This window comes from Taeniopygia guttata, chromosome Z, assembly GCF_048771995.1.
Source record: "Taeniopygia guttata chromosome Z, bTaeGut7.mat, whole genome shotgun sequence".
NCBI classification, from domain to species: domain Eukaryota; kingdom Metazoa; phylum Chordata; class Aves; order Passeriformes; family Estrildidae; genus Taeniopygia; species Taeniopygia guttata.
In genome coordinates this window covers 73196727-73209741 of record NC_133063.1, presented here as the reverse complement: position 1 = coordinate 73209741, position 13015 = coordinate 73196727, and the positions used below count along the sequence as shown (strand labels likewise).

General features: G+C 38.8%; 1 non-coding gene across 1 annotated transcript; it reads left to right on the top strand.

The window, feature by feature from the left end:
- Window positions 1-11131: 11131 nt before the first annotated feature.
- Window positions 11132-11203, top strand: TRNAH-GUG (transfer RNA histidin (anticodon GUG)). Its single transcript has one exon. It is a non-coding gene; the product is annotated as a tRNA-His (tRNA).
- The last annotated feature ends 1812 nt before the right edge of the window (window positions 11204-13015 follow it).

Below are 13015 nucleotides of genomic sequence, written 5' to 3'. Positions count from 1 at the left end.
GAAGATTTGACATTACTGCTGATAAATTAAAATTTTCATCACTGGGCTAAAGTTTTTTCACTTCATATTTTGTTTTTTTTCCTTCAGTTTCAGAAGGAGATCTTACAGATGAGCACAGTGCCATAAAGTATGGATGGGGGAGATTTAATCAATGCACATGGGAGTATACTATGCCACCAGACTGCAATTATTAGACCATTTCCACTTTCTTAAGAAGATCTTACTCTCAATTATTTGCTAGAAAATAAATGAGTAAACTAATAATAATGCTGGAGTCTTAGTCTTGCTTCTGTAATAGATGGCTCAGAAGAGATCCTTTGTAATTCAGTCTCAATACCATATGTCTCTGTTGACATTAAAGTGCTTAGTTCCAAATGAGTTGGCTTCATTCAAGCATCTTAATTCAAGAGTGGATGATTAGATCTTAAGCTAAAAACCTATTAGGATGTAAGCACTTATGTTGCTGAAAGGTATTAAAGGAACAGCATAGTGTGGTTGCAGATAAATCCTCTATATCTACTACTGATTGGTTAAACCTTGTTTGATCTTCAAACAACATTAAAAAAGTAGTTGAAATGTGCAAAGCTGAATGTTGCATAACTAAACCTTGAGGATATGTTATGTGAAAATAAATTTTGATTACTTTTTGGGAGATGGAAAAGCTCAGATATGGGAATTTATAATTTCTTATTAAAGAACACTGCAGAAGAAACATAAGATGTTTTAAAGCACATAGAGACACTTTATCTTTTAGAACTGAAAATTGTGGGTCCTGCTTTAGTGAGAAAAGCAAATAATAAGAAATTTCAAAGAATTTTATTCAGTCATTCTTTGATATGGTAACTAGCACTTTTGATAATCCTGCAAGCTGTGTATTATATTTTATTTTACTTTTCATCTGCAGAGCAGTGAGAAAAAAACAAACAAAAACCCAGTCTTTGTGTTAGGTGGCAATATCTCTTATCTGATTCCTTATTGGATAAAACTAAAATTCTGAAAGTAAAATTTCCTATTTCAGGGGATTGATTTGTGGCATAATTGAATTCAATATGTGACCCAGACCACAACAAATCTATGTTCTAACCCATATATTTTATTTGCAGCCCTATAAAGGATATAAGTAAAGAAAATAATTATATATGTGTGACTTTGAAATCTTACTTAAATGTTATTTTAAAACATATTTAATAAAAATATCAAAAACTGAATTCCAGAGACAATCCCATGTCTTGTGGGATATAATTTGATGGCTTTTTCGATTGCCTGGCTTTGATGTTTCCAAAAAGGCCTCCAGGGTAAGATTTTCAAGAAGTAACTCTTCCATAATGATCTAAATAGTATGTAAATGCTCATACTTTGTTAGTAGTCATATTCCCTACAATAATGCAGAATATATTTTATAAAAATAATGAATGCAAATCACAGCCATCTAAAAAGAAATTAAACTCCTTATGATGACCTTTGCAGACACACAGGAATTTTTTAGATAGTTTAACTATGGATGGAATATACTTTAGATAGTTTAACTGGGTGGAATATATATTTTAAAAAAAAGTATGAAAAGTATTAAAAATCTGATTAAAAGTGCAATATCTTTGTCTGTGCTCACTGGTTTGTTAGTAGCATCCATGATCCTGACCTGTCCTCATTCCTTGCTGCAAAAATGGCTTTCAGAATTCTGAAGAAGATGAGGAATTAGCTATTACACACACTGCTATTGTGGGGAAGGGAAAATAGGAAATAGTTTTGTAGGCTGTAATAAAAATAAAGACTTTCAGTACATGCTAATGTGTGAAAAGATGCCTCCGCTTAGAGAACACTTTTAGAAATCAGCTCTGTCAAGAGATGCAGTTGTTCTGGTGAATGAATCATAAAATTGTAAAATAGGTTAGAGAAGACCTCAAGACCATTTACTCCTGTAAAGACATTTGAGGGTTCCAGGACGATTTGGGTAGATACAGACGAGAGATCTCTGTTGGTTGCTCTTGGCGGATAAGGTTTATTCGGGATGGAGAGAAGCCCTGCCTCGAGCTGCTAGACGGAGCACATTGCAGGGCTGGATGTGATGGAGGAGGGGAGAGATAAAGGGGAGAGCTGGGACTCCAGGAGGGGGATCCAGGAGGAGGGAGGAAGTTCCAAGAGGAGGGAGGAAGCTCCAAGAGGGTGTCTGGCCCCTCGGAGACCCCTTATCAAGGGGGGCTTCAAGGTGGGCTGGAACAAGACCTGGGCCAATGGGGTCACAGACACCTGATGTTTCAGGGGAGGGTTACAGGTGTGGGATGAACCATACATTCTGGGGGGTGAGATGGAACAGTCCATTTGACTTTTGGACCCATCTGTAGGTAAGGGTATTGTCCAGCCAGTAGGGGGATTGTTTTCATCCTGGCTGTGCTGTTGTGGTTCTTCTGCTAGACAATCATATTTATCTATCCTTACCAACATACTCCAAACACTAATCTAACACTGGCATGGCCACCCTGTCCCTAAGTGCAATATCTACCTGTCATTTAAATACCTCAGGGCCTGTGACTCCACCACTTCCCTGAGCAGACTGTGCTAATGAATGACAATGCTTTCAGTGATTCATTTCTCCCTAATACATGATCTAAACCTCCCCTGGTGCAACTTGAGGCCATTTCTTCTTGTCCTATCAGTACCTGGGAGAAGAGACCAAGCGCCACCCACCTACAACCTCAGGTAATTGTAGAGAGTGTTAAGATCCTCTCTCAGCCTCTTTTTCTTCAGGTTAATAACCCTAGATCCTTCACAGAACTTGTACTCCAGACCCTTCATCACTTTCATTGCCTTTCTTTGGACATGCTCTACAACCTCAGTGTCTTTTTTGTGGTGAAGGTCTGTGATTCTACAGGACTTGAGAACCTGTTTTGTAGTCTTTTAACCCTGTTTCTATTAGGAAGCTGATCTGCTGCAAATGAGGGCAACCAGACAATGCTGACATTTTTTTCCTGTCCATTTCAATGCTGTGGGATCCTGACAACAGCACCACTGCTGACTTGTGGTTCTGGAGATACTCTGGACCAGAGTGTCACTGGATCACTGGCCAATGAAATCCTGCTTAGGATCCAGCCGGGAAGTCAAATCTAGTTTTTCCCAGTTAGTCACAGCATGCAATGCAAAGTTGCAGCCTCAGTACTATGGGAATGGTGTTCATCCAGTCATAAGGATTACATATGGATTGCATATCATTGACAGACACCGTGACATTCAGAGAAATTAATTGTAGTCAGACCAAGAAACATTTCACCCATCTATCCTAGAAATTCAGATCAGTATTGAGAGGTTTTGGGAAAAAAAAAAAGAAAGAAGGAAAGGTGGAAGAAAGAGTGGGTGGGTGGAAGGCAGGAAGGAAGAGAGGGGAGGGGAGGGGAGGGGAGGGGAGGGGAGGGGAGGGGAGGGGAGGGGAGGGGAGGGGAGGGGAGGGGAGGGGAGGGGAGGGGAGGGGAGGGGAGGGGAGGGGAGGGGAGGGGAGGGGAGGGGAGGGGAGGGGAGGGGAGGGGAGGGGAAGGGAGGGGAGGGGAGGGGAGGGGAGGGTGGAAGGAAGGAAGGAAGGAAGGAAGGAAGGAAGGAAGGAAGGAAGGAAGGAAGGAAGGAAGGAAGGAAGGAAGGAAGGAAGGAAGGAAGGAAGGAAGGAAGGAAGGAAGGAAGGAAGGAAGGAAGGAAGGAAGGAAGGAAGGAAGGAAGGAAGGAAGGAAGGAAGGAAGGAAGGAAGGAAGGAAGGAAGGAAGGAAGGAAGGAAGGAAGGAAGGAAGGAAGGAAGGAAGGAAGGAAGGAAGGAAGGAAGGAAGGAAGGAAGGAAGGAAGGAAGGAAGGAAGGAAGGAAGGAAGGAAGGAAGGAAGGAAGGAAGGAAGGAAGGAAGGAAGGAAGGAAGGAAGGAAGGAAGGAAGGAAGGAAGGAAGGAAGGAAGGAAGGAAGGAAGGAAGGAAGGAAGGAAGGAAGGAAGGAAGGAAGGAAGGAAGGAAGCAATGCACTTAATTATGATTGCACTTAACTTTCAGGAATGATAGAGAACTTGCAATCCAAAGGATAGATATTATCTAACCAAACAAGAGAATCTGAAAACTGGGGACATCGTCTGCCTGTTTCAGCCCAAAAAAAGCATCCCACTACACTCTGGCTTCTTGATCGGAAATTCTGCTTGACTTAGACTTTCATTTCTAGCAACTTATTTACTTGAATTCAGCCTTGAGGACTCCATTGTCATTCTTTAGCCAGCCTTTAGTTTTGATGCTTTCTCTCTTTTGCTATAGCATTATCTCTTTCACAGTGGCTAAGATCAGGACCATCAGGTACTATTTTCTGATTATGTGACTGGAGCTCTGATTTGTCTTTCAGGCAGCACTTTTTCTCACAGTCAGTGTTACTTTTAGTCCATGGTAGCTAGATTGTGAGGCACTCCAAGCTAAAATCCAACTGAGCCTGAAAATTTAGGCTGGAAATAGCCCCTCACAGGATAATTTACTTCAATGCTTTCCTGTGCCCAGCTCTATCCTAGCCCTACACAGAAGGCACAAACAAATTTCCTCATGACTCATGATGAAAGAAATATAAAACAGTTCTGCTTATAATAAGAAAAAGATTAATGAGATAGATATATACCCTCAAGTCTTGGGGAAGCCATGTGGTGCTCATCACCACTGACAGTGTGCTGAAAATCTGACTAGCTAAGATTTACCACTGCTTATAGCTGAAGATGCATAGCCCTGTGGCTCTGCCCCTTCCACTTGTGGAAACATGGGGCAATTTGCTCTGCCAGAGAGGTGTATGGAAAATAATGCTCACCCTCATTTTATGAGGAGGCTGCAGATAAGTGCCATTAATGATCAACATATCCCAGAGCCTGTGCAGCTGAAGGCATGATATTCCAGACTAACAGGAGGGTTTGGGCTGTGCCAGTTCTGGTCTCACAAAAAGGTTAATGTTTTGTCTCCCTCATAATTTTTTTTGAGTACTTCAAGAAAGAACTCACAGTAAACAGAGACTGATCAAATACCTGCTTTGTTACTGAATGTTTAGTTGAAAACTCTTATGAAGACATGCTCAGTCTAAGGACCATTATCATGTATAGGTCACATAACTTATAACTTAGCTCAGTTTTCTTGGTTTGACTGCCTTGCTTATTATTATCCCCTTGTAAAGAATTTCACTTTTCCTTTAATGCCTGCAGTGTCTGAGCTGAATACGGACATGATTTATCTCTTAGCTTTTCTCTGGGTGCTTTCTCCAGACTTGCCTATCTTGCAAGAATATGTGCACAGAGAATGCTGCTATGTAGAGAGATGAAACCACTGAGAATAAGTTAAAATGCAGCATAGTGAAAAGGACTTGTAAATCCTAACTTGAAAAGGCATATTCTCTTTTTCTTTACCAGAAGAGAGAGCATGGTAATGAACAAACTATAAAACTGCCTAACAGTCATCCTCCCTGTTGTATGGTTTGCAGCTGCTTGGATACACATGACAGTCTGCTGGCTTTAGATAAAAGTGCTTTGTTGTGTTACAATTTAAAAAAAATTATTAGGAACATTATATATACAAAAACCTTTCCTTGTATATACCTCAATTAATATGTTAACAACTTATGTTAAATGGGAAGCTTTGCTTATGTCCTGTTAGAGTCTAAAAGGTCATGTGTCTGACAATAACAGAATATCTCAAGACCTTTCCTAGTCTCAGTCTATGTTTGGAGGTACAGGGAAATTTTTCTCCCCTCCCAGGACATCACTTCTTCACCCTTGAGGACAGGTTACTGATTCAGTATGAAAATTAGGGAGAGATCAGTATTAATGCTGCACTTCAGGCAAGCCAAGTGCACATTTTGATACTCCAAGCTGATTTACATGTTTTCCTTGAATAACATGCAAACATTTTAAAGAGTAAGAATCACTTAAGAAAAATATTCCCACCTATAAGAATCTTCAACTGTAGGAATACAATCTCCATGAATATTCAGTAAGATGGAGAATTTTGCAAGAGGATAAAAGTTGCAAAATGAAGGAATGACAGATGACACATTCGCTTGTACCAGAAACAGGCAGAATGAAATGCCAGTGCAGGTTTGGACTGCATACCAGGAACATTGGACAACAGGGTAGGAAATTGCACTTACAATATAGACTTTGGAAGTTAGCTGTTCATGAACAGAAGGGCACCTGCTTTTTGTAAAGCAGACCTGAGCACTCTGCTGGCTGTAGTTGGTGCAAAGTGGGGTAATTGGCACCCAAGTACAATTTTCTCATCATTGACACAGGAGTTGTGCTCTAATGCTTATTACACAACTGTGTTTGGAACTATGTAATGCTGATTATATTATTTTGTTACTTTGAAGATTTTAGCCATGTCACATGCTCCCTTTGTGCCATAAATGTCTATATTTACATATACATTGTTGAAGCAGTAGCCAAACTGACCCTGAAAATATTCTGGTTTTCTGTAAGCAGCTAGAGGTCTGGTGGAAAAATGCTTGAATAATTTTATTCACTCTAGGCCTCTGGCTACCAAAAAGAAAATTGAAAGCTGCAGGAAGAGAAAAGAATAATGGGGGAAAAAAATAAAAATCATTGGAAGGGGAAGAAATTTTGTCACAAAAAAAGTGACATGATATTGGTTAAGGGAAAATAATAGACATTTCCATCATCTTTTTTGACTGATTGTCAGAGTGCACAGTGCAAAAGAAAAGTATTGTACAATTAATATATTTGAATTCTAAGAAAAGTAGAGATCCCAAGATGACTCTTCTGTACTAGGAGTCTTAGTCCTAGTACAGAAAAAAAGTAGTTGCCCTACTATTAGAAATATTCTTAGTAGAAGAAAAGAGAAGACTACTTGCTGATGGCAGAGTTGCCTAATGAATTGCCAAAGAATCCTTTGAGCTCAGGTTTTAGTTCTAATGGGCATTAATTGTATTTTCTATCTATACAAAAACTAAAGTGAAGTTCTGTGCAGAATATGCCTAAGAAAATCCTGTAGCCAAATGACAAACACATATACAACACAGGAAACTCTTCTATATTCCTATATAATCCAGTTATAGCAACTGTAAACTGCCTGCATGTACTCAGTCTCTCTGTCCTAGGCTTAGCAAAATGACAGCCTTTGAAGCAGAAAAATTAGGTTAATCCTCCCCTGGAGATATGGCTGGCATTCTCTCACTCTCCCTGTGCACCCTTTGGTGTCTTCAATGCCCATGTTTTATTGGGGGGTGAAAGCTGGCCTCAGCTGAAAGCTGCCCCTGCAAGGCAGGAGATGCAGTATTGTCGGGTGGCTTGCTGTACTCATGCAGTACAAAGGGCTCTGCAAGGCTCACACAGACCTGTTCCTGGCATGTCAAAGAAGGGGAGCATACCCTGCCCTTGGGAAGTTGACCCAGTCCGTATGGCTGGCATGCCCACATGGAGTGCTGGTGGTGAAAATGCTGAAGCAAAGGCAGTCAGCAATCATTTGAGCAGAAACTGCTTGAATGCCATGCATGCATGTAGCAATAAAACAAACCCCCATAAGCTATGCAACTGTGAAATACTGCCAATCAGAACCCTCTATATACAGAACAGTATGACTTTAGACTCTTCAAACTATGTCATCCACCCAAAGGAGTAGAGCAAACCTCCAGATGCTAGCCTGAATTGTTTAGAATACTTAAATATAATTTTATCTCCTCCCTTCTTTCATGTTCATTTAAAAAACACAATCAGTGAGGATAGGAAATGTAAATATCGAGTAACTTAAGTCTGCAATGAAAACTAACAAGTGTCTATACTATGGCATTCTCCTTCCCCTAGCAAGGGCACTGGATATGCCCATCTGGACAATGTCACAACTCCAGCAGTGCATCAATTCTTCCAAGCAGCATCTCTGATCTGGGTGATGATTGTGCCTCCTATAAATGCTAAGCTTTCATAGGAGGTTTTTTTTTTTTTTAATGCATATTGCTGCATAAAAAAAAATTAATCCTTTATGTTTTTAATGATGAAGAGCCTTAAGCAAAAGTTTTTCAGTCTGTAATAAGTTATGTTCTGATTTTTACTGCAAAAAATCATTCATGCACATGTGTGTGAGGATAGAATTTCTTGCCTGAAGGTGTCCATTAACAAAATAGCAAGCACAGAAATGCCCGTAGAATTCTCTTTCTAATACTAAAAAACAGTACTAAAAGAGACTTTTTCACTTGTACATCCCAAAATGTCTTGATATGACAACTGCCTACTGTAAAATGGCAATAACATTTTAAAAAAGACATATTTGGTATCCTGTTGCAAACTGTGATGATTTAAACGAAGTAGTCTAAAAAGAGTATTGAGCTAAGTTTGAACTAACACTCAAGTTCATTCTATCATGTGGTTAGAACAAACATTTGAACAGCATGAAGTTACTCTGAGAGTCATGGAAATTGAGATTGTTACTCAAAATTAAATAGAGCTTGTCTTAAAAATCAGAGGATTTTTAATTTTAGAAGAAATACAGCTTTTCTGGTAGAGATAGGCACAAAACAGACTGAGAAATACAGATATGAAGTGGTAAACAGAGGAGACACCTGAACAGCTTCTCCTGTTTCCTCTGTGTATGTCTTGGGCTACTTGGCTCTCTGTGTGGCAGAGGTATGTCTGTCCCAAGTTTTTCTGTCACGTCTTGGACATGTAATTCAGTGCAAAGGTAAAAAAGCCAAAAATTTCCATGGCCTGATGCTGGGAGCACTCAACTGGAACACAAGTTAGAAGCCTGGAGGCTAGTCCTATTAAATGTTTTCCTGTGCCAAAAGTAAATGACAGCAGAGATTCATCTTACATTAATTAATAATTTGATGAGTAAAGACTTCCATTTGGAAATGAGGTAGATCTATATGCTATTTGTATATATTTCAAATTCTCCTTCTTCCAGACCTGCCTAAGTATATGTTCGCTGTTGGGGGGAGTCTGTGTGTCTTCAGATTGCTCTTTTTTTTGCTTTTGACCAGAGAGCCAATCCTGAACAAGCGAAATGTTCTATCCAAAACTGATGAGTTAACTGAAAAAGTAGTTGTTTTGAAAGATTATCTTTTCAGTTACATTGGTAATAATTTCACAGCTGTCTTCTAAGCCTAAGGTAAAAAGGCTGAACTCAATGGCAGAGAATTGCACAACTAAGCAAATACTTCACAAATCATGCTCATGTGCACTAACATTTCTTTCAGGGAAAACAGCAACCAGTAATAATATTTTACTAATAGAAATTATAAAAAATAATAATGAATGCCAAAAAATGTGAGATGTGTAGAGATTAAATTAAAAGTAGTACCAAGTGTAGAACAAGAAATTATAATTTGTTACCCAGTAGTTACTGCTTGTTTTCTCATCTCAAAAATTTGTGTACTGATCTTACAGGTTTATAAATGTAATTGTTGTATTATATCCTCATGTATAGATAAATCTGAAATAAAAAAAAATTGTACATAAAATCACTCCAAATTTACAAAAAACACGTTACATGACATTGTAAACTTCATACAATAAGATGGAACTAGAAGTGGGGCTTTTTTTGTAGTTGTTTCTCTGAGATTCACATTTGAAAAAAAATCACATGATATTTTTTCAGGGGAATCTAGCAAACCAATTTCACTGCTGCAAAACTGAAGCACCCCTATGACTCTGATGGGAGGTAACACTATAGTGGATCAATACATGTTCCAGAGTTTGTAAAAAGCCTGTCTCATCACAGCTACAAGTATTTAAACCACATTTTAAATCTCTATAATCTCCTGATTATCATGTTATAAAGCATCTCAAGGAGTCCTGCAGTAATTTTAACTTAATGCCCTTGCTTTGAAGGGGGATGCCATGGACAAAGACCTATGTCTATAATGTTTACTTGACTTCTGTCTTTAGGAGAAATCTGTATGCACTCACCCAAAACCTAAGTTGTTTATTACTTCAAGACAAGTAACCAGTACTAACAAGATCTGAAACTAGAAAACCTGAAGTTATTTAAAGCCATACATATGGAAATTCAATCAGTATTCTCCAACAGCTCTGCCTTCACAGGCCTATAAGAAACTTCAGAGAAGATACTACTGAATACTCTTTTTTTCTAGGTTTGTTCACCTCCATGATGTTATGCAATGTCATTTTCCTGCTTTGTGGAATGGTATGCTGACCCCTGAGTGAAAAATGCTATTCTGGTCACATTACACCATTGAGGAAGGCTGTAGGATGAAGTCCAGCAGTCCAAAACACCATTAGAGCGCCCTTTTGCTCCAAGTGACCCCATCAACAGCCAAAAAGAAATACTTTCTCCTTCCCTCCTGCAGCAGAGGGAGAGTGGGCTGCCATGTGGGTGCAAGAGGTATCAGTGTTTTACCCTGAGACGGAGGCAGTGAGAGCCTCTGCTCCTCAGGCAGAGCAGAGCAGAGCAGAGCAGAGCCCATTCAGTAAAGTTGCATTTTAAACTCCCAGCTTCATATTCCTTTTGCACAATCTACTTATGAATTATCCTACTATGCAGACATTCATCCAGGATAAATCCACATCTCAGCATGCTGAAGACATGTTAATGGTCTTGTCTTTCTCCTTCTTCTGACATTCAGTGGGACATGTACCAGTGGTGTGCTGTTGTGCTCTCCAAGGCAATTAAGCAACTACATTTTGTATTAAAACAATGAATATAACTGGAGAAAAAAACAGGCTGCATTTTCTGAATAGGATTTGAGTGCCCTGGAGTTTGCCCATTTTTATTTTTCCTTATTATAATCTTTTTGTATATTATGTAGCTTGATTTCTGCTGCAGTTTTCATTTGAAAGAACTAGCAATTGTTTTATTCTTCTGCCTGATAAAATAGGAAATGTTTTCTGCCTGTTGAAATCTGAAAAGACTTTTAAGGGACAGGGGAAAGTATACTATAACAATCCTGAACTTTTTTTTTTTTTTTTTTTTTTTTTTTAGGCAATTCTAATAAACATGGATGATAAAAAGTAAGGTAAAATAGGTCTGGAAGCAATTTCGAGATGATAATCAATTGTAGGAATGTTTAGACCAAGCTGCTGCTAACACTCATTGTAAACTGCAGGTGGCACCATTTATACAACATTTTAAAGAGCAGGCTGAAAAAAAATTCTCCCTTTTCATAGGAGCTCTCTGATGGCTTGCCGTGATCGTATAGTGGTTAGTACTCTGCGTTGTGGCCGCAGCAACCTCGGTTCAAATCCGAGTCACGGCAGAGGATGATGTCTCTTTTGAAGAGATGTAATTACAGATTGTGTACCAAAAGTAATCTATTAGTGATGTCTAAGACTAAGATGAGAAAGCAAATAGAAACTCTGTAACTTTAAAAAGAATGTTTTTCAAAAAGAGTACATAGCATAAGTAAGTATTAATTCAGAAATCCTAGTGCCAAGTGGGATTTTTTTTTTTAATTTAAATTTTTATGGAGAGTGTGAAAAATGCAGTCTCATAGCAGCCATGGAATTTTTACTCCTTACAGCTACTTAATGTCTGGACTGAGCTATGAAACCTCTTTGGTTTTGATCTTTCTGGTTTCTTATGCTAATAAAGCAATCAGGATGAATTGCTTAGAAATATGACAGTGGTAGATGTGGAAATCCGGCTTACCTAGGCCTGGACTTCTGCCAGCAGAAGGTCTTTGCTGGCGACAGACAAGGGGAACCATCACTTGGCTGTTTATTCTCTTTGTTTTTATAGTAGGAACACTGTGCAATTTCTCTGTCCTGTTTCACTGAATAATATGAGCTCCGATTCTCAGTATGAAGACTTCAAAATTTACCACTTTGATTTAGTAAATTGGTTATGGTACCTAACAGCTCTTTGTGCAATAAACAAAGAAACAAACAAAATTACATAATTGGTAATAATTGGCAATTGGTAATAGCTACACCAATAAAGCATCGTTTTTACGAGTTGATAAAGAATTTGTAAGCTACCGAATAGTTTCTGATAGTTGGTCTTTTGATATGGAGTCAATTCAAGAGCAAGCACTGCTTTTCTCTCACTGCTGCATCTGACAGGACATCAGCCCCATTACAATGGATAACATCTCCAAAAAGCCCAGATAGATTCAAGCTTCCTGCAACAAGCCAGCTGCTTCAGAGTGTGAATGGCAGGTGCCCTTCTCTCTTTCCAAGGGAGCAGGAAAATTCTTTACCATCCTACTGAGTAAGGAAGGGAAACAAATCTTTTTTAGCACTGGTGTCAGGAAAAATTCAAAGCTCTATATGCCTGGAAACCTGGGAGGGCACATCACCTTTAGAGGCTGTGGGCTTAGATGTCCTAGTTTTGGTTTAGTAGGCTAATGACCCCTAGCATGTTAGGATCTTCCTCAGGTTCCTGAGAGCTCTTTCTGATTTGCTTAGATTTCCTGTCTAAATATCATTCAGCCTTTTAGAAGCATGTCAAAGCAATTAGCTTGTGAATTCTTGGTCTAATTGATGAGACAGATGTGACTGATTTCCCAAAAGAAGGCAATTTAGAAATATGCACTGGCATGAAAGAGACCAGGATGATCTTTCATATTCTATCTCTGCTGTAGTCTTTTGGAAATGTCATCTGCTGTGTTAGATTTTATGAAATCCAGAAATAGCAAATTAACTCATCACAGGTGCATGTACTCTTTAAAGAATCCTGGTGAATTAAGTTCTGAAAAAGGAATTTAAAAATTGCCACACCAAACATTTTGCTCGACTCATTCATCATCCTAAGGCTGCTAAAGCACTCAAAGCTCACCCCTGCTTGACCTCAACCTACCTGGAACTGACTTCTTTATATCCAGTGTTCATCTGTGTCTAAATATTACCTTATTGTAATTATGGATGATTTTGAATAATTTCATTAGGACAGTAGAAAACTTCCAAGTGCCCTTTAAAAAAAAATCCTTTTTTTATGATGGCTTACTGGAAAACAGTAATTGAGTTTGACTTATTTTATTTGTGATACCAATATTTGTTTTGCTAGCTCAATGGTCACACTATAAACTGAGACTAAAGACAGTGTAGGCAGATAATCAGACCTTTCTTAC